This window comes from Procambarus clarkii, chromosome 20 (assembly GCF_040958095.1).
Source record: "Procambarus clarkii isolate CNS0578487 chromosome 20, FALCON_Pclarkii_2.0, whole genome shotgun sequence".
NCBI lineage: Eukaryota > Metazoa > Arthropoda > Malacostraca > Decapoda > Cambaridae > Procambarus > Procambarus clarkii.
In genome coordinates this window covers 25,307,120-25,327,298 of record NC_091169.1, presented here as the reverse complement: position 1 = coordinate 25,327,298, position 20,179 = coordinate 25,307,120, and positions in this window count along the sequence as shown.

Below are 20,179 nucleotides of genomic sequence, written 5' to 3'. Positions count from 1 at the left end.
TAGCAGTAAAATAGGTACCTGGGTGTTAGTCAGCTGTCACGGGCTGCTTCCAGGGGGTGGAGGCCTGGTCGAGGACCGGGCCGCGGGGACACTAAAGCCCCGAAATCATCTCACGATAACCTCAAGATAACATCCCATGATGATCTTGGGATAGGCTCGTGGCCCAAGAGTCGCTGAGCGGGTTTTGCAAGAATGTAATAAATGCCAGAAACTGGAGAGGTTAAGGTATTGACCGTCTCGAGAAAAAACAATTTACACCGGCCGAGACAGTCTTCGATTACATTTCGGCGTCTTTGATCCTATCCGAATCCTTCTCTGACACAATGACTTTGTTTTTCCTTTAACCGATACAGATTTTGTTGAATAATATAGTTACATGTTTATTAATGATATATTTTCGTTGATTTAATCTTGTTTGATATTTCTGGATAAATTTTTTATTATGGGTTTATAAGTGTTTTTTATTGGGCGTTGGGTTGTATAGAAGATGTGGCAGAGTTTATGTATATTTTGTTCTTGTTTATTTACAGCTACGGAACCTGTCGTAGCTGTTTGGTCACTAGGGAGTCATGTACTGTGTGTACACCTGTAGCCCCTGGGGTGTACTGTGTGTACACCTGTAGCCCTGGTGTGTACTGTGTGTACACCTGTAGCCCCTGGGGTGTACTGTGTGTACACCTGTAGCCCTGGTGTGTACTGTGTGTACACCTGTAGCCCCTGGGGTGTACTGTGTGTACACCTGTAGCCCTGGTGTGTACTGTGTGTACACCTGTAGCCCCTGGGGTGTACTGTGTTTACACCTGTAGCCCCTGGGGTGTACTGTGTGTACACCTGTAGCCCCTGGGGTGTACTGTGTTTACACCTGTAGCCCCTGGGGTGTACTGTGTGTACACCAGTAGCCCCTGGGGTGTACTGTGTTTACACCTGTAGCCCCTGGGGTGTACTGTGTGTACACCAGTAGCCCCTGGGGTGTACTGTGTGTACACCTGTAGCCCTGGTGTGTACTGTGTGTACACCTGTAGCCCCTGGGGTGTACTGTGTGTACACCTGTAGCCCCTGGGGTGTACTGTGTGTACACCAGTAGGCCCTGGGGTGTACTGTGTGTACACCAGTAGCCCCTGGGGTGTACTGTGTGTACACCAGTAGCCCCTGGGGTGTACTGTGTGTACACCAGTAGCCCTGGGGTGTACTGTGTGTACACCAGTAGCCCCTGGGGTGTACTGTGTGTACACCAGTAGCCCCTGGGGTGTACTGTGTGTACACCAGTAGCCCCTGGGGTGTACTGTGTGTACACCAGTAGCCCCTGGGGTGTACTGTGTTTACACCTGTAGCCCCTGGGGTGTACTGTGTGTACACCTGTAGCCCCTGGGGTGTACTGTGTGTACACCAGTAGCCCCTGGGGTGTACTGTGTGTACACCAGTAGCCCCATGGGTGTACTGTGTGTACACCTGTAGCCCTGGTGTGTACTGTGTGTACACCAGTAGCCCCATGGGTGTACTGTGTGTACACCTGTATCCCTGGTGTGTACTGTGTGTACACCAGTAGCCCCTGGGGTGTACTGTGTGTACACCAGTAGCCCCTGGGGTGTACTGTGTGTACACCTGTAGCCCTGGTGTGTACTGTGTGTACACCAGTAGCCCCATGGGTGTACTGTGTGTACACCTGTATCCCTGGTGTGTACTGTGTGTACACCAGTAGCCCCTGGAATGTACTGTGTGTACACCAGTAGCCCTGGGGTGTACTGTGTGTACACCAGTAGCCCCTGGAATGTACTGTGTGTACACCAGTAGCCCTGGGGTGTACTGTGTGTACACCAGTAGCCCTGGGGTGTACTGTGTGTACACCAGTAGCCCCTGGGGTGTACTGTGTGTACACCTGTAGCCCCTGGGGTGTACTGTGTGTACACCAGTAGCCCCTGGGGTGTACTGTGTGTACACCAGTAGCCCCTGGGGTGTACTGTGTGTACACCAGTAGCCCCTGGGGTGTACTGTGTGTACACCAGTAGCCCCTGGGGTGTACTGTGTGTACACCTGTAGCCCCTGGGGTGTACTGTGTGTACACCAGTAGCCCCTGGGGTGTACTGTGTGTACACCAGTAGCCCCTGGGGTGTACTGTGTGTACACCTGTAGCCCTGGTGTGTACTGTGTGTACACCAGTAGCCCCATGGGTGTACTGTGTGTACACCTGTATCCCTGGTGTGTACTGTGTGTACACCAGTAGCCCCTGGAATGTACTGTGTGTGCACCAGTAGCCCTGGGGTGTACTGTGTGTACACCAGTAGCCCCTGGAATGTACTGTGTGTACACCAGTAGCCCCTGGAATGTACTGTGTGTACACCAGTAGCCCTGGGGTGTACTGTGTGTACACCAGTAGCCCTGGGGTGTACTGTGTGTACACCAGTAGCCCCTGGGGTGTACTGTGTGTACACCTGTAGCCCCTGGGGTGTACTGTGTGTACACCAGTAGCCCCTGGGGTGTACTGTGTGTACACCAGTAGCCCCTGGGGTGTACTGTGTGTACACCAGTAGCCCCTGGGGTGTACTGTGTGTACACCAGTAGCCCCTGGGGTGTACTGTGTGTACACCAGTAGCCCCTGGGGTATACTGTGTGTACACCTGTAGCCCCTGGGGTGTACTCTGTGTACACCAGTAGCCCCTGGGGTGTACTGTGTGTACACCAGTAGCCCCTGGGGTGTACTGTGTGTACACCAGTAGCCCCTGGGGTGTACTGTGTGTACACCAGTAGCCCCTGGGGTGTACTGTGTGTACACCAGTAGCCCCTGGGGTGTACTGTGTGTACACCAGTAGCCCCTGGGGTGTACTGTGTGTACACCTGTAGCCCCTGGGGTGTACTGTGTGTACACCTGTAGCCCTGGTGTGTACTGTGTGTACACCAGTAGCCCCTGGGGTGTACTGTGTGTACACCAGTAGCCCCTGGGGTGTACTGTGTGTACACCAGTAGCCCCTGGGGTGTACTGTGTGTACACCAGTAGCCCCTGGGGTATACTGTGTGTACACCTGTAGCCCCTGGGGTGTACTCTGTGTACACCAGTAGCCCCTGGGGTGTACTGTGTGTACACCAGTAGCCCCTGGGGTGTACTGTGTGTACACCAGTAGCCCCTGGGGTGTACTGTGTGTACACCAGTAGCCCCTGGGGTGTACTGTGTGTACACCAGTAGCCCCTGGGGTGTACTGTGTGTACACCAGTAGCCCCTGGGGTGTACTGTGTGTACACCAGTAGCCCCTGGGGTGTACTGTGTGTACACCTGTAGCCCCTGGGGTGTACTGTGTGTACACCAGTAGCCCCTGGGGTGTACTGTGTGTACACCAGTAGCCCCTGGGGTATACTGTGTGTACACCTGTAGCCCCTGGGGTGTACTCTGTGTACACCAGTAGCCCCTGGGGTGTACTGTGTGTACACCAGTAGCCCCTGGGGTGTACTGTGTGTACACCAGTAGCCCCTGGGGTGTACTGTGTGTACACCAGTAGCCCCTGGGGTGTACTGTGTGTACACCAGTAGCCCCTGGGGTGTACTGTGTGTACACCAGTAGCCCCTGGGGTGTACTGTGTGTACACCAGTAGCCCCTGGGGTGTACTGTGTGTACACCTGTAGCCCCTGGGGTGTACTGTGTGTACACCTGTAGCCCTGGTGTGTACTGTGTGTACACCAGTAGCCCCTGGGGTGTACTGTGTGTACACCAGTAGCCCCTGGGGTGTACTGTGTGTACACCAGTAGCCCCTGGGGTGTACTGTGTGTACACCAGTAGCCCCTGGGGTGTACTGTGTGTACACCTGTAGCCCCTGGGGTGTACTGTGTGTACACCTGTAGCCCTGGTGTGTACTGTGTGTACACCAGTAGCCCCTGGGGTGTACTGTGTGTACACCAGTAGCCCCTGGGGTGTACTGTGTGTACACCAGTAGCCCCTGGGGTGTACTGTGTGTACACCAGTAGCCCTGAGGTGTACATCAACCCATCCTCCGGTTTAAATAGTACTTTTTGTAACTATATGGAGCATCGTACATATATTAACGTAATTGACAATTAGTAGAACTTGTTATTATGTATTTTATAGATATTATATTTATATTTAAAAATATATATATTTTATATTATATATTCTTAAAAAACAAAAGCTAAACTATCTTAAATACACCTAGGCCTAGCATAGTACATATATGTACTATATTAGGCCTTAGCGTCTATTAGGCCTGGGATTGTTCGGTTAGGTTGTATTAACAACACAAATACAATATCTTTAACGGTTTGTCCACAATAGTATCAAATTCTATTTTCTTAGTGTCCATTAGAAGTAACCCCCCGTTGTTTAACACGCCTCGTCTCTCTCTGCTGATGCTCTTAGTGGCTCTAACAACTCTATAAATATGTTGTAATATACGTATGTTTGCTCTACACTTTATCCTATGATGTATACTTTATCCTCTATACTTTATCCTATAATGTATACTTTATCCTATGATGTATACTTTATCCTCTATACTTTATCCTATGATGTATACTTTATCCTATGCCCTTTTATAACAACTTCTAATATACTCATATGCTCAATTGTAATACGTTCCAATATACTCCTGTGCTATTAATAGGATGTGATATACTCCTGTGCTCTGCATTCCAAGACATGCATTGATCCAAGACATAATTTACCCAGCACCTTTGTGTGTGGATATAAATAGGAGCTTTGTATGGGCCGATAGGTCTTTGCAGGTGTTGGTAAACATATTATTATGTTCCTGCAGCCACGGGAACCTTAGCTATGCACTCACCTGTTTGGTACCTGGATGCACGAAGCAGTAATTTCCTCGCTGAGGTTATCTTGTCGGGGGATCTTGCCGTCGGCGTGATTGATTTGGGCACTCCGTGTTGTAATGGTGTTGAGGCTGCCTTGCACAGCCGCGCTTGGCGCAGTCATCCCTGGCGCGTTTTTTGTTGGCTCCGTCTTCTTTGTTGTGTGGTGTTAGGCTTGGAGAGAGAGACACAGAGAGAGAGAGAGACAGAGACAGAGACACAGACAGACAGAGACAGACAGAGACAGAGACAGACAGAGACAGAGACACAGACAGACAGAGACAGAGACAGAGAGAGAGACAGAGAGACAGAGACAGAGAGAGAGACACAGAGACAGAGAGAAAGAGACAGAGACAGACAGACAGACAGACAGAGAGAGACAGAGAGCTCCATGGTCAGGCGATAATGAGAGGCGTTGTCTTTAAGTAACAAAATAGATCATTATTCTTCTAAACATATTTGTAACGTGAATTATTTCTCGTGCCTGAAATAATGCGTTTTACATGTGTCATACCTGAACGTTGTCGTCAGTACACGTTTTGTCATACTGAAAAGTATGCTTTCCTACTCTTCTAAATTCACACTGAAAATTAATTCATAGTATATTGAAAAAAAATGGGGGTGATAGGGGAGGGTATGTTATTGGGGAGCTTGTAATTTTTTTATTTGTCGGAGGATTAAACAAATTATTTAGTGTATAAAGTATTTGAAACTGCAAGTTTGTTGAGCATAAATTTTAATAATTCGCATGACAGGTAACTGTAATATTTGTTGAGACACCGGACGATAGTTTTATGGGGCATAAACTTATTCTCCCGCATGTTATTCACTTTGCGTGTGAAGAACACGCTTGTTCTGCCCGTTCAGTCTCGCCTCTTCCCCCCCCCCCCTCTAGGAAAAATGCAAGGAATAACTGTATTGTAACAATGACTCAGTGTTCAAAACGTGGGTCCTACGTCAATTAAACGCTGCTGGTTCATGGTTGAGTGCTGCGAGGAGCCGAGCAGTGCGTCTGGACGTTAACGTCTACCATTAACCAGTGCGCAGAGATGTGACTTTTTAAGTGAGGGAGTTTAGATTGATTAAGTGTAGCCTCCACTTTTACTCCAGTAACAAGAGGAGATGATAGATAGTACGCAGCGTATTAAAATGTAGATTGCGTGCGTGATGGGAGTGTAAGGCACACGTGCGTGCAATAAATGGAGGCTCCGGGTTGTCGGACAAATGGTAATAACTAATGTTGCTTGGCTCAAACACACGCGCCACACATTTACATTCTCCACCATTGCCATTGGTAATTAGCAACAATTAGCTTATTGCTGTTAGTTGAAGATGGGAGAGTTGAGCGCCTCACGCCACGAGCAGCGGGATCACCCCCTATGAGGCACTCTGGGGTGAAGGAGAAGTTCACCTACTCTAAGAATCTCTCTACTACTTCCTGGAGTTGTGTGCAAGATGCCAAGATACCTGGTGGTAGGCGATGGTACCAGGAGAACCTCTCGGGCAGGATTGTATCACTCTTGAGGCACCTCAAGGGTGGACGGGTCACTCACCCATGGTGGACCAGGACCTGCTCCCACAGTGGTGGTGTGGGGCAGGGCACCTCCTCCACTCCTACAGTGGTGGTGTGGGGCAGGGCACCTCCACCACTCTCACAGTGGTGGTGTGGGGCAGGGCACCTCCACCACTCCCACAGTGGTGGTGTGGGGCAGGGCACCTCCTCCACTCCCACAGTGCTGGTGTGGGGCAGGGCACCTCCACCACTCCCACAGTGGTGGTGTGGGGCAGGGCACCTCCACCACTCCCACAGTGGTGGTGTGGGGCAGGGCACCTCCACCACTCCCACAGTGGTGGTGTGGGGCAGGGCACCTCCACCACTCCCACAGTGGTGGTGTGGGGCAGGGCACCTCCACTCCCACAGTAGTGGTGTGAGGCAGGGCACCTCCTCCACTCCCACAGTGGTGGTGCGGGGCAGGGCACCTCCACTCCCACAGTGGTGGTGTGAGGCAGGGCACCTCCTCCACTCCCACAGTGGTGGTGTGGGCGAGGACATCTCCACCACTCCCACACAACACACCGTCCTCGCTTCACCACCTCTCCCAACCCTCTTATTACCAACAATTAAGAGACATGTACCTTTTGTTTCACGTTGTAATTGTGGGCCGGGGCGCAGTAGGGAGAGGTGCGCCTGGTGCGCCCCTCACACTCTCCCTACACGGGCTCCCTGCCTGCGGCCTCTTCTGCTCCACTAAATCTAATAAACTATGTTGTTAACCGCCCCTCGGAGATTTCCATATGTTAGCTTTAATGAGGAGAAGAATTAAGGTAACTGCGGAATCCATATTGGGGCTCCATACTAGGCAGCTGTTGCTTATGTATCCCTCAAAACGTGTTCGTATGTGTGTCTAACCTGCGCTTGAAACAAGACGGGCGATCCCACGATTATTATGTTATCTGGTAATTGTTGACCAGACCACACACTAGAAGGTGAAGGGACGACGACGACGTTTCGGTCCGTCCTGGACCATTCTCAAGTCGATTTCATAAATCAAGAATCCCGTTACCAAATGAGTGTCTATCCTGCTCTATCCTCAATCTGAACTTGTCCAATTTCTACTGATTGTTTCGTGTCCTTTTTGTGTAGTCTTTTATTGTTTATTTTCTTCAGGTTTACGTAATATTATTATGATAATACAAGATTAAATAAATTACTGTTGCAGGTTGGTGATTACAGGTTATGTTTCCTCTCATTGCTAACTGCATATTGTGTTTCTGAGACCACCACCTCTGTCAGAGGCCATTAGGGGGATACAAAGTTGGGGTAGTCAGTTGAGTTCCTGTTTTAGCTATTAGGATTTGGTGTTGGATTACATGTTTAAACTAGTTCCATAATGACTTCAATCATGCGCGGCATAACTCGCTGTGTCTCACCATCTTCACCACAACTGACCAGAGGCCAGATTTACGAAGCCGTTACGCAAGCACTTACGAACCTAAACCTCTTCTCAATCTTTGGCGGCTTTGTTTACAATTTTTAAACAGTTAATGAGCTCCGAAGCACCAGGAGGCTGTTTATAACAATAACAACAGTTGATTGGGAAGTTTTCATACTTTTAAACTGTTTAATAAATGTAACCAAAGCCGTCAAAGATTGAGGAAAGATGTACAAGTTCGTAAGTACTTGCGTAACTGCTTTCCTGAATCGGGCCCCAGAAAAATACTGCCAAGGAGTAAACACAGACATTGTGTGGAATTTAAGGCTTGCTAATTATTCTTGGAAGTTAAAGATGTACTTTTAATAGTTACAATTTCCTTGTCCTTGTACTATTACTCGTGTGTATATATCTCTAGTATGATATACTAGATGGGGTACCCGGTGATGCCCGGGTCTCTGTCTCTGGACCGATCTTTCTAATTGTCTCTCTCTCCCTCGTTCCGGGTTAGCCACTTAGGCTGGACGGTAGATTGATGGTCTCGCTTCATGCAGGGTCGGCGTTCAATTCCCGACCATCCAAGTAGTTGGGCACCATTCCTCCCCCTTCCCCCGGCTCCCTACCAGATCCTTATCCTGACCCCTTCCAAGTGCTATATAGTCGTAATGGCTTGACGCTTTCCCCTGATAATTCCCTCCCTGCCTCTCCCTCGTTCCCTGCCCTTCTGTTTTGTTTAACTGATGCTGAAATCTATGGGCTTGGGGCAGAACATTTCACATTCATAGACTTTGTGAGGGGCATTGGGCTGTGCCCTCTTCAGATGGGCACTAGTGGTATGACCTCGACCCCTTGTCACACTCCCAATAATATCATCATCAATTGTGTTAAGTTTAATGAGGCTAGTCATAAACGTCGGGCATCCAACCTTGGATAGACATTCTTATAGATATTGTCTTTAGGGGGGGGGGTCTGGCATTACCCCGGTTTACCTGCCTTCCATCTGTATATCCATGTATCCATCTATCCAGCCATTCATCTATCAATCTGTTTATCCATCTATATATTCGTCTATCTATCCATCCCCCTTCTGTCATAAAATATATCAAGAACCACAGAAACAGTTGTATGAGTAAGAAATTACAGTGTTATGACAACTCCACATTAATTACACACCATATTTCTCACTTGACTTCTCGAAAGACTCCATGGAAATAACCTAGGTGTGTTTATAATTGCTAACATTTATTAAAGCATTTCTTCTTAAAGAAAGCCTACCCTGATCAGCCTATGTCCGTCCTGTACCCCAGACCTATCTCCCTGCAAACTTGGGCTGAGGCTAGGCCAAAGCCTCTGGCTTCCAATTTTGGACACAGACATATTTTCTGGTCATATTTCATAGGATCTGTCTTATAAATATAGATTAGTGGAAACTCACAATTCTCAAATGAGTAATCACTTTTCTTTAAGGTTGAGACCATGGCCGTGAGACGTTACTGTGTGTACGTTAGTAAGCAGCTCTACCTGTGGACGCCCCCCCCTCCCCAGGCAGATGACGTTAGTGCAACGTAGGATTACGTTGATTATCCACACACACGGCTTCATACGTTGATACAACGTAGAATCAACACTGTTTTAACGTTAGTCGAGCAGGTTTTTTCTCGGTGGGTTCTCACACACACACACCACACACACACACACACACCACACACACACACACACACACACACACACACACACACACACCACACACACACACACACACACACACACACACACACTAGGGAATAGCTAACCAGGAACCACTGGAAGAGTTTGAGATTACCAGTGGGGAAGTAAGGAAGTGTTTACTAGAGTTGGACGTGACGAAGGCTATAGGCCCAGATGGAATCTCCCCTTGGGTTCTAAAGGAAGGAGCAAGAGAACTGAGCCTACCACTCTCCATAGTGTATAACAAATCACTGGCAACAGGGGAACTGCCAGATACTTGGAAAGCAGCTAATGTAGTCCCGATATACAAGAAAGGGGATAGACAGGAGGCACTGAACTACAGGCCAGTGTCCCTAACCTGCATACCATGCAAGCTGATGGAGAAGATTGTGCGAAAAAAACTAGTGGAGCATCTGGAGCGAAGGAACTTTGTAACACAGCATCAACATGGGTTCAGGGATGGCAGGTCCTGCCTCACAGGGTTACTTGAATTCTACGACCAGGCAACAAAAATAAGGCAAGAAAGAGAAGGGTGGGCAGACTGCATATTTTTGGATTGTCAGAAAGCCTTTGATACAGTGCCACACAAGAGGCTAGTGCGAAAGTTGGAGATGCAGGCTGGAGTGAGAGGGAAGGTACTCCGGTGGATAGAGGAATACCTAAGCAACAGGAGACAACGAGTCTGTGTGAGGGGTGAGGTCTCAGATTGGCGAGACGTCACAAGTGGAGTCCCGCAGGGGTCAGTCCTTGGACCTATACTGTTTCTGGTATATGTAAATGATCTCCCAGAGGGTATAGATTCGTTCCTCTCAATGTTTGCCGACGATGCAAAAATTATGAGGAGGATTGAAACAGAGGATGATAGTAGGAGGCTACAAGATGACCTGGATAGACTGAGTGAATGGTCCAACAAATGGCTGTTGAAGTTCAACCCGAGTAAATGCAAAGTAATGAAACTAGGCAGTGGAAACAGGAGGCCAGGCACAGGATACAGAATAGGAGATGAAGTACTTAATGAAACAGACAGAGAGAAAGATCTAGGAGTTGATATCACACCAAACCTGTCTCCTGAAGCCCACATAAAGAGAATAACGTCTGCGGCATATGCGAGGCTGGCTAACATCAGAACGGCGTTCAGGAACCTGTGTAAGGAATCATTCAGAATCTTGTACACCACATATGTAAGACCAATCCTGGAGTATGCGGCCCCAGCATGGAGCCCGTACCTTGTCAAGCACAAGACGAAGCTGGAAAAAGTCCAAAGGTATGCTACTAGACTAGTCCCAGAACTAAGAGGCATGAGTTATGAGGAAAGGCTGCGGGAAATGCACCTCACGACACTGGAAGACAGAAGAGTAAGGGGGGACATGATCACAACCTACAAAATCCTCAGGGGAATCGACCGGGTAAACAAGGACGAACTTTTCAACACTGGTGGGACGCGAACAAGGGGACACAGGTGGAAGCTGAGTACCCAAATGAGCCACAGAGACGTTAGAAAGAACTTTTTCAGTGTCAGAGTAGTTAGCAAATGGAATGCATTAGGAAGTGATGTGGTGGAGGCTGACTCCATTCACAGTTTCAAATGTAGATATGATAGAGCCCAATAGGCTCAGGAATCTGTACACCAGTTGATTGACGGTTGAGAGGCGGGACCAAAGAGCCAGAGCTCAACCCCCGCAAGCACAATTAGGTAAGTACAATTAGGTAAGTACACACACACACACACACACACACACACGTTATTTTCACCCGACTAAGTTCGCCGTCCTCACTAGACACACTACCGCCGCTGGCTGACTGCACCAAACCTCATATGATCATTTCTGCCCTCTACCGTCCACACTCGCAGTTCCTCGCCCTTGATGAAGTGCCACACGCAGGTGGCACTTTACCACTTCTGCCAGTGCCACCAGCGACCTCCTAGCTGCCGGTATCTCTGACTTTACGCCAGCTTCCACGACTCGCTCCTGCGATGACCCACAGGCTCTCACAGCACCACGGTATAGGATCTTTTCGTCGACGTCTCTTCTTTTTCTGGCGTGTGGCTTCGTTCTCATATTCTCGAGCCGGGTTAATTCTGACTCATCCTCTGCCTTTACGAGAATACCAGGTCCAAGAGTCATCAAAGATTTACGGAACCGGTAGATCTTTTTCTTCCGTCATGGTGGGATTGTTTACTTTTGTTAAACAACTTGTGAGCTCCACAGACTATGGGATTGTTTATAACAATAATAACCTTGGGTTGTGAAGATGCGAAGTTCGTGAATTGTTTAATAAACGGAAACAAAGCCAATATATCACAGTTAGTGGTCACAGTATATCACAGTTCCTGGTCACAACATATCACAGTTCCTGGTCACAACATATCACAGTTCCTGGTCACAATATATCACAGTTCCTGGTCACAGTATATCACAGTTCCTGGTCACAATATATCACAGTTCCTGGTCACAACATATCACAGTTCCTGGTCACAACATATCACAGTTCCTGGTCACAACATATCACAGTTAGTGGTCACAACATATCACAGTTCCTGGTCACAATATATCACAGTTCCTGGTCACAGTATATCACAGTTCCTGGTCACAATATATCACAGTTCCTGGTCACAACATATCACAGTTCCTGGTCACAACATATCACAGTTCCTGGTCACAGTATATCACAGTTCCTGGTCACAGTATATCACAGTTCCTGGTCACAGTATATCACAGTTCCTGGTCACAGTATATCACAGTTCCTGGTCACAACATATCACAGTTCCTGGTCACAGTATATCACAGTTCCTGGTCACAACATATCACAGTTCCTGGTCACAGTATATCACAGTTCCTGGTCACAATATATCACAGTTCCTGGTCACAACATATCACAGTTCCTGGTCACAGTATATCACAGTTCCTGGTCACAACATATCACAGTTCCTGGTCACAGTATATCACAGTTCCTGGTCACAACATATCACAGTTCCTGGTCACAGTATATCACAGTTCCTGGTCACAACATATCACAGTTCCTGGTCACAGTATATCACAGTTCCTGGTCACAATATATCACAGTTCCTGGTCACAACATATCACAGTTCCTGGTCACAATATATCACAGTTCCTGGTCACAACATATCACAGTTCCTGGTCACAGTATATCACAGTTCCTGGTCACAACATATCACAGTTCCTGGTCACAACATATCACAGTTCCTGGTCACAACATATCACAGTTAGTGGTCACAACATATCACAGTTCCTGGTCACAATATATCACAGTTCCTGGTCACAGTATATCACAGTTCCTGGTCACAACATATCACAGTTCCTGGTCACAACATATCACAGTTCCTGGTCACAATATATCACAGTTCCTGGTCACAACATATCACAGTTCCTGGTCACAGTATATCACAGTTCCTGGTCACAACATATCACAGTTCCTGGTCACAACATATCACAGTTCCTGGTCACAACATATCACAGTTCCTGGTCACAACATATCACAGTTCCTGGTCACAGTATATCACAGTTCCTGGTCACAACATATCACAGTTCCTGGTCACAACATATCACAGTTCCTGGTCACAGTATATCACAGTTCCTGGTCACAACATATCACAGTTCCTGGTCACAACATATCACAGTTCCTGGTCACAGTATATCACAGTTCCTGGTCACAACATATCACAGTTCCTGGTCACAACATATCACAGTTCCTGGTCACAACATATCACAGTTCCTGGTCACAATATATCACAGTTCCTGGTCACGGGGACAAGTCATGTGTTACGGTGTGACATGGGGGGTGATGTATATCGCAAAAGGAGAAAATAAAGGAAGAAATAATAACACGAAGCCAGTGCATCATATCAATAGCGAGCACATAGCTATGCCAGTCAATTGAAAGGTGTTGCAAGTGTTGGTACACGATGGTTCCGCGCGCGCACACACGGCGTTCTTCAAGGCTGGTGTTGTGTGCGGGGCGGTACACAGTTTACCGTGCGGGGCGGTACACAGTTTACCGTGCGGGGCGGTACACAGTTTACCGCTATAATGGTCTCCCGCAGTTATCTTTTATTGTGGTGTACACGTTCGACCCCCCCCCCCCCACCCCCCGACATCTCGGCGCACTTATGGTCACATGGTCAACTTTGGCATCTCTGAATGGTGTTTTAAGCCCTCTTGTGCATTATACTGGTCTTCCACTCTGGGTTTAACCGCTCTCATGGTTTAACTGCTATCATGGTTTAACTGCTATCGTGGTTTATTATAAACTTTGGCATTTCTTATGGTTTGTGGTTTTGTTTTGCACCGTTGTTTAACGGTGCTAAGTTCCAGGTACTTGGGTATGGCGGGAAACGAGGAACTTTAACAAAACACAAGTTACAGGACAGAGACCTACCTTGAGGTTACCTACCTTGAGGTGCTTCCGGGGCTTAGTGTCCCCGCGGCCCGGTCGTCGACCAGGCCTCCTGGTTGCTGGACTGATCAACCAGGCTGTTAGACGCGGCTGCTCGCAGCCTGACGTATGAGTCACAGCCTGGTTGATCAGGTATCAGGTATCCAGGTATCCAGGTTGAGACAGGTATAGGACGTAAAACATCTGGTAATTATGATATCTGGCGACCTGACATGTAGTGAACATAACCGAGCAAATATCACAACGGCCAGGGTAATGATAGCATGGATTATGAAAACGTTCAAATCCAGAGTCCCACAGCAATGCTAATGTGCGTTTAGATACCTTTACGAGTATGAGGCCACTGCATTGTCATGCTTAAATACATAATGGAGCTAAACGAGCTGCTTACAGAAAGAAACCTGCCTGAAACGCTGCGCGTACTAGTGGCTTTACAAGAATGTAATTACTATGCTATGTATCCTCACAATCCCAATGTACCTTCTTGTATATATATATATATATATATATATATATATATATATATATATATATATATATATATATATAAATAAGTTGAAGAAGAATGGTGGCAGATGTTGAGAGCTACAATAAGATGAGGGACTTAATGTGTGAAACCCAATGGGAAAGATAAATGAGAGGCAAGACAGTAGATGAGATGATGGAGTTCTTTGCTGGTGCAGTGGTACAGTTAATTCCTCTCAAGGAGGAGGTGGAGGGAAAAAAGTAAGGAAAAACCTCGGGTTCAATAGACAATGCAGGAAAGCTAATGAAAGAAGACAAATCGCCTGGTAAAAGTACAGAGAACTAGGAACAAAGGACAATAGTGAGGTACAAAAGGGAACCAGGAATGAATACACCCGAGTTAGTAGAGAAGCTGTGAGGCAATGAAAATGGCATTGCTGCAAAAGCTAAAGACCAGCCTAAGCTGTTCTGTTGCCATATAAGGAGAGAAACAAGTGTGAGACCATGTATTTAGATTGAGGAGATAACGGGGAAATCTCACAGAAAATGATTATGAGGTATGTGAGGAACTCAACAAAAGATTTCAGGAGGTCTTTACATGAGAATCATCCTTGATCTCCAAGGTTGCAAACCATGGAGACCAAGACGAAAGACTGGAAGAAACAATGGACGACGTCATTGTCACTGTGGAAGAGTTAAGGAAACACCTGGATATGAACTACCTGTAACACAATCAACGGAGGACCAGACCTTATCACACCATGGTTACTGAGACGCTGCAGAAGAACTTTAGTCACCCATTACCTAAAAGTTGTAATATAATGCTTGACAAGAAATCTCCCATTAATGTAGACCAAGGTAAACATAGTCCCAATATTCTAAAACAAAAAAGTGGGGATAGAAAGGAGGCTCTACCATAGAGAACAGTGTCATGGACAAGTATTCTTTGTGAAGTGCTGGAGAAAGTCACCACGGCGAGAGTGGTGGAGCACTTAGAGAGCTCCAAATATGTGACAAAAGCTCTCCATGGATTTAGAAAGGGAAAGTCGTGCCTGACTCGCATGATAAAGGTTTACGACAAGGTTACTAAAATATGACAGGAAACAGAGTGCTGGGGTGACTGTTTTCCAAGATTGTCAGACAGCCCTGAGCACTGTTCCTAGTGAAAGACTGGTGGACAAGATGGAGAAGCAGGCTGGAATAACTGGGGAAAACACTGAAGTGTGTGGAGGTGTATGGCGGTATGCAGAGTTGTGTGGAGGCGTGTGGAGGCATGTGGAGGTGTGGAGCAGTGCAGCGCTGGGGGCGGTGGGTGGCCTTGCACGTACAGTGACCCCGGCAAATTGTTATATCGCCGGCAGTCAGTGATCTCTTCCAGCCGCGGGGGCCGTTGTAGGGGTCCCAGTCACTCAATCTTCCGTATTGAACCTAGACGAGGGTCCCTTGAAGGGGGTGTACGAGACGGGAATAGGTGAGGGAAGAGGTTTTGATCCCTATTCCCCTCACTGTCTGCCGCCAAGGCCACAGCAGGCAATGTTGAGAGCCCTCCCGTGAGGGCCTCGCCAATCGATATCTCTGCGCCATCATGACACTCCTCAACGCATCTATTCTTGTGCTCAGATTACCCTGAGATTTTCCCAATCCTTCTCCTCCCTTGAGACACTCAGCACCCCTAGGGGGAGTTCGGTTCTAGGGCCTGGAGAACCTTGGGGTGTCCCGTCATCCTTAGGGGCCCTGAATGCCGGCAGTCTTTGTACTTCTTCAGCCTTAGGGTCGCTGCTGGAAACCCCATTGGACGCATTACTGTCAGGTTCTCCAGCAAACTGGGAAGACTGACTGTCATTCTTTCAAGTCACCCCTTTGGGGGGCCCCCCCATCAAGCCATGGAGCCCCCGGCAGTCATTGCTCCCCCCTGCCAACCCTTAGGAGTCCGTCAGCCCTGTGGGCTTTGTCAGGCCGGGGACCGCTGTTGGCCACCGACCACTCCCCAGTCACAGTGTTATAGGTACAGCAGCCGGTGGGCAGAATGATGTCTGGCTCTTGAGTGGCGCTGAAAGGCCAGTAACGACAGGAGGGAAGAGCAGTAACAACAGAGGGAGGGGAAGGGCTGTTTGAACTATCATGATGGGGGGGGGGAGGGGGGGGTGTTAGCAACATAACGAGAGGGAAGGGGGCCGGACAGTGAGGGCAGAGGAGAGGAACAGCTATTGTAGGGCGGGAACGAGCAGGAGGAACAGCAGCAGCTGGGACAGATGCCGGCACCTGTTAAGAGAGGTGTAAGTTGCCTGGTAGTAACTGGGTGAAGCCAAGGCTGTGGGGGTGGGGGGTATGTGTTGAGACCTGATCATCCTGCTCCCCCACCCACACCTAACACCAACACCATAATTATATACTCACATTATCATCTGGACAGCTTTATATTTATAATTTAGAAGATCAGATTCACCTGTTGCTTCATAAACATAACTTGTAAATTATGAACAGTATTCCATAAATGTTTTCACGATTTCCAGCAAGGTGTCCATTTCTCTTGTGTATCTCGCCGTGTTTATGTTCTCCACTCGTAAATTAGTTCCTTAATGTCATCGCTTAAATGTTTAATTTAGTTAAGGATCAGTCAAGGTTGTGGGTTGAGAAAGACTGGTTTGGGTAACAACGGAGAGGGCTGGAGACCTCTGGCGCGGCCACCTTGTGATACAGGTTGATTGATGGATTAAGATTAAGCCAAGCAGGTGGCACGGGCATGAATAACCCGTAAATACACCTGGATACATATGGTTTATAATATAATAATTTCATATACTTTATAGCAATGGTTATTGAAATTCTATGGAATTGAAGTGTATATGCTGATGTGGTTATTGCTCACAATTGGGAGCCGGTCGGCCGAGCGCACAGCATACTGGACTTGTGATCCCGTGGTCCCGGGTTCGATCCCGGGCGCCGGCGAGAAACAATGGGCAGTTTCACCCTATGCCCCTGTTACCTAGCAGTAAAATAGGTACCTGGGTGTTAGCCAGCTGTCACGGGCTGCTTCCTAGGGGTGGAGGCCTGGTCGAGGACCGGGCCGCGGGGACACTAAAACCCCGAAATCATCTCAAGATAACCTCAAGATAACCACATGTAAATACTTTCTTAGTATTTCCATAGTATTTTTAGCAGTAGGAGTTGTAGTAATAGCAGCAGCAGCAGTACTATTGATAGTGTACCATTACACAGTACTGTGAGTGTCAGAACACAGGGATCTCTGGGACATAGAGAGGACAAAACATATGCATTGCTGCCCCCTAAAGGACTCGCATAAGAAGGTACCGGTAATGCAAATGCACATCACTGCAGATGTATAAAGGAAAGGTAATAGTGACCGGTGAGAATAGTGAGATGGTCCACCTTGCAAGGACGTTGTTAGTGATCACAGGCGAGAGTAGTATCAGGGAAGAGTCCTGGCAATAGTGAGAGTTGAGATAATAGTGAGAGTTGAGATAATAGTGAGAGTTGAGATAATAGTGAGAGTTGAGATTCATGATCCTACTGAACATTTGAGGCCCCCGGGGAGAATATTATTACCGCACCAATGGTGGGATGTGCACCAAGCTTCTCGTGCACATCCCCCCCCCCCCACACACACATCTCTTAACAGGGACTAGGTGAGGACAGCTCAGTTGCGTCGACCACAAACTGAAGAACAAAAGCCACCCCCAATCTCTCTCCCCCCCCCCTCCCCCACCCAAACGCTGCCGCAGTAAACATATTTGTGTCACACCATTCCCGCCCTGACCAGTCTCCTGACACCCCCATTACGGTTCCCATTACGTCCTGGTTCCCATCCCATTCTCGTAATTGAAAACTCAGGTCCGAGAGCCGTTGACGCGTCGTCGCGGCCCTCTGGCAGCGGTAGTGCCAAGCCTGGTCAGCCCAGACTGGTCAGCCCAGCCTGGTCAGCCCAGACTGGTCAACCCAGACTGGTCAGCCCAGACTGGTCAGCCCAGACTGGTCAACCCAGCCTGGTCAGCCCAGCCTGGTCAGCCAAACCTGGTCATCCCAGACTGGTCAACCCAGCCTGGTCATCCCAGCCTGGTCATCCCAGACTGGTCAACCCAGCCTGGTCATCCCAGCCTGGTCATCCCAGCCTGGTCATCCCAGACTGGTCAGCCCAGACTGGTCAGCCCAGCCTGGTCAGCCCAGACTGGTCAACCCAGCCTGGTCATCCCAGCCTGGTCAGCCAAGCCTGGTCAGCCAAACCTGGTCAACCCAGCCTGGTCAGCCCAGACTGGTCAACCCAGCCTGGTCATCCCAGACTGGTCAACCCAGCCTGGTCAACCCAGCCTGGTCAGCCAAGCCTGGTCAACCCAGCCTGGTCAGCCAAGACTGGTCAACCCAGACTGGTCAGCCCAGGATCCTAAAGTGAAAGTACTTACAGTACCAATAAGTCGTGATGGACCGCCAGAAAGTACCAATAAGTCGTGATGGACCACCAGAAAGTACCAATAAGTCGTGATGGACCACCAGAAAGTACCAATAAGTCGTGATGGACCACCAGAAAGTACCAATAAGTCGTGATGGACCACCAGAAAGTAGACTTTTGTAGTATTGAATTGGAAGAAACTGGTGAAGTTTGTCTATATATGTTGCTAATAAATTCTAAGCTAACCATCCTAGGCCTAATACACGCTATCTGAGGCCTAATATAGTACATATGTGTGCTATACTAGGCCTAGGAATATTTAAGTTTGGTTTCAGCTTAGTTGTTTCCCGGACTGTATGAAAAATAGTACAAGTGGTTTACTGGAGCTCCAGTACTACATATTGGTACTTTTGACCACAGAAATAAAAATATCTGAGGAGGACGAGTTGTTCTGGAATGGAACAATGTACAAACCTTACCACCACCACGTGAATGGAACAATGTACAAACCTTACCACCACCACGTGAATGGAACAATGTACAAACCTTACCACCACCACGTGAATGGAACAATGTACAAACCTTACCACCACCACGTGAATGGAACAATGTACAAACCTTACCACCACCACGTGACTGGAACAATGTACAAACCTTACCACCACCACGTGAATGGAACAATGTACAAACCTTACCACCACCACGTGAATGGAACAATGTACAAACCTTACCGTCACCACGTGTATCTATGCTGGTTAGCATTGTAAATGTGTGGCCACGTCTGTGGTAGAAAATAATAATAATAAAAAAAAAACGTACACACACACACTTGACTGAACGTGAACAGTATCTTGATACTCTTCATGTAAACTAAACTCGGTTTACACAGCGCCACATGATTGTGCGCAATGAGCCGGGTTGTGGTAGAAACGGTAGAGGTGATGTGGTAGTGATCGTCGTAGTAAACTATTGTAGTGTTTGTGTGTGTGTAGATGTAGTTAAAGGGGGGAGGGGGGAAGGGGTTTACTAGTTGGAGTGAGAGTGGCAGAGTTTCTCTCACCCCAGTGAGGAGGAATTCTGATTCCTCTTGTGTCTTCTGATTCTCAGCCGAGGGAGTCTGATTCCTCTTATGCCTCTGCGCTTGTCTTGTGTGTTTCGGTCTAGTATTGGTGTCGTCAGGGCGGGGGGGGGGGGTGTCTAGGAGGTGCTGAAGCTCCTTGGATATGGAGCTCGGTCGATCAATGGTGACGGTGGTCACGGTACTGTGTACGTTTGGGGGTGATCCTGGACGGCATGGGTTCGAATCCTGGCCGGGTCAATAGAGTTCTTTGTGATCTATATAGCTTGCGTGTGCTTGGAGCCTTTCTCACACACACACACACACACACACACACACACACACACACACACACACACACACACACACACACACACATGTATATAAGAC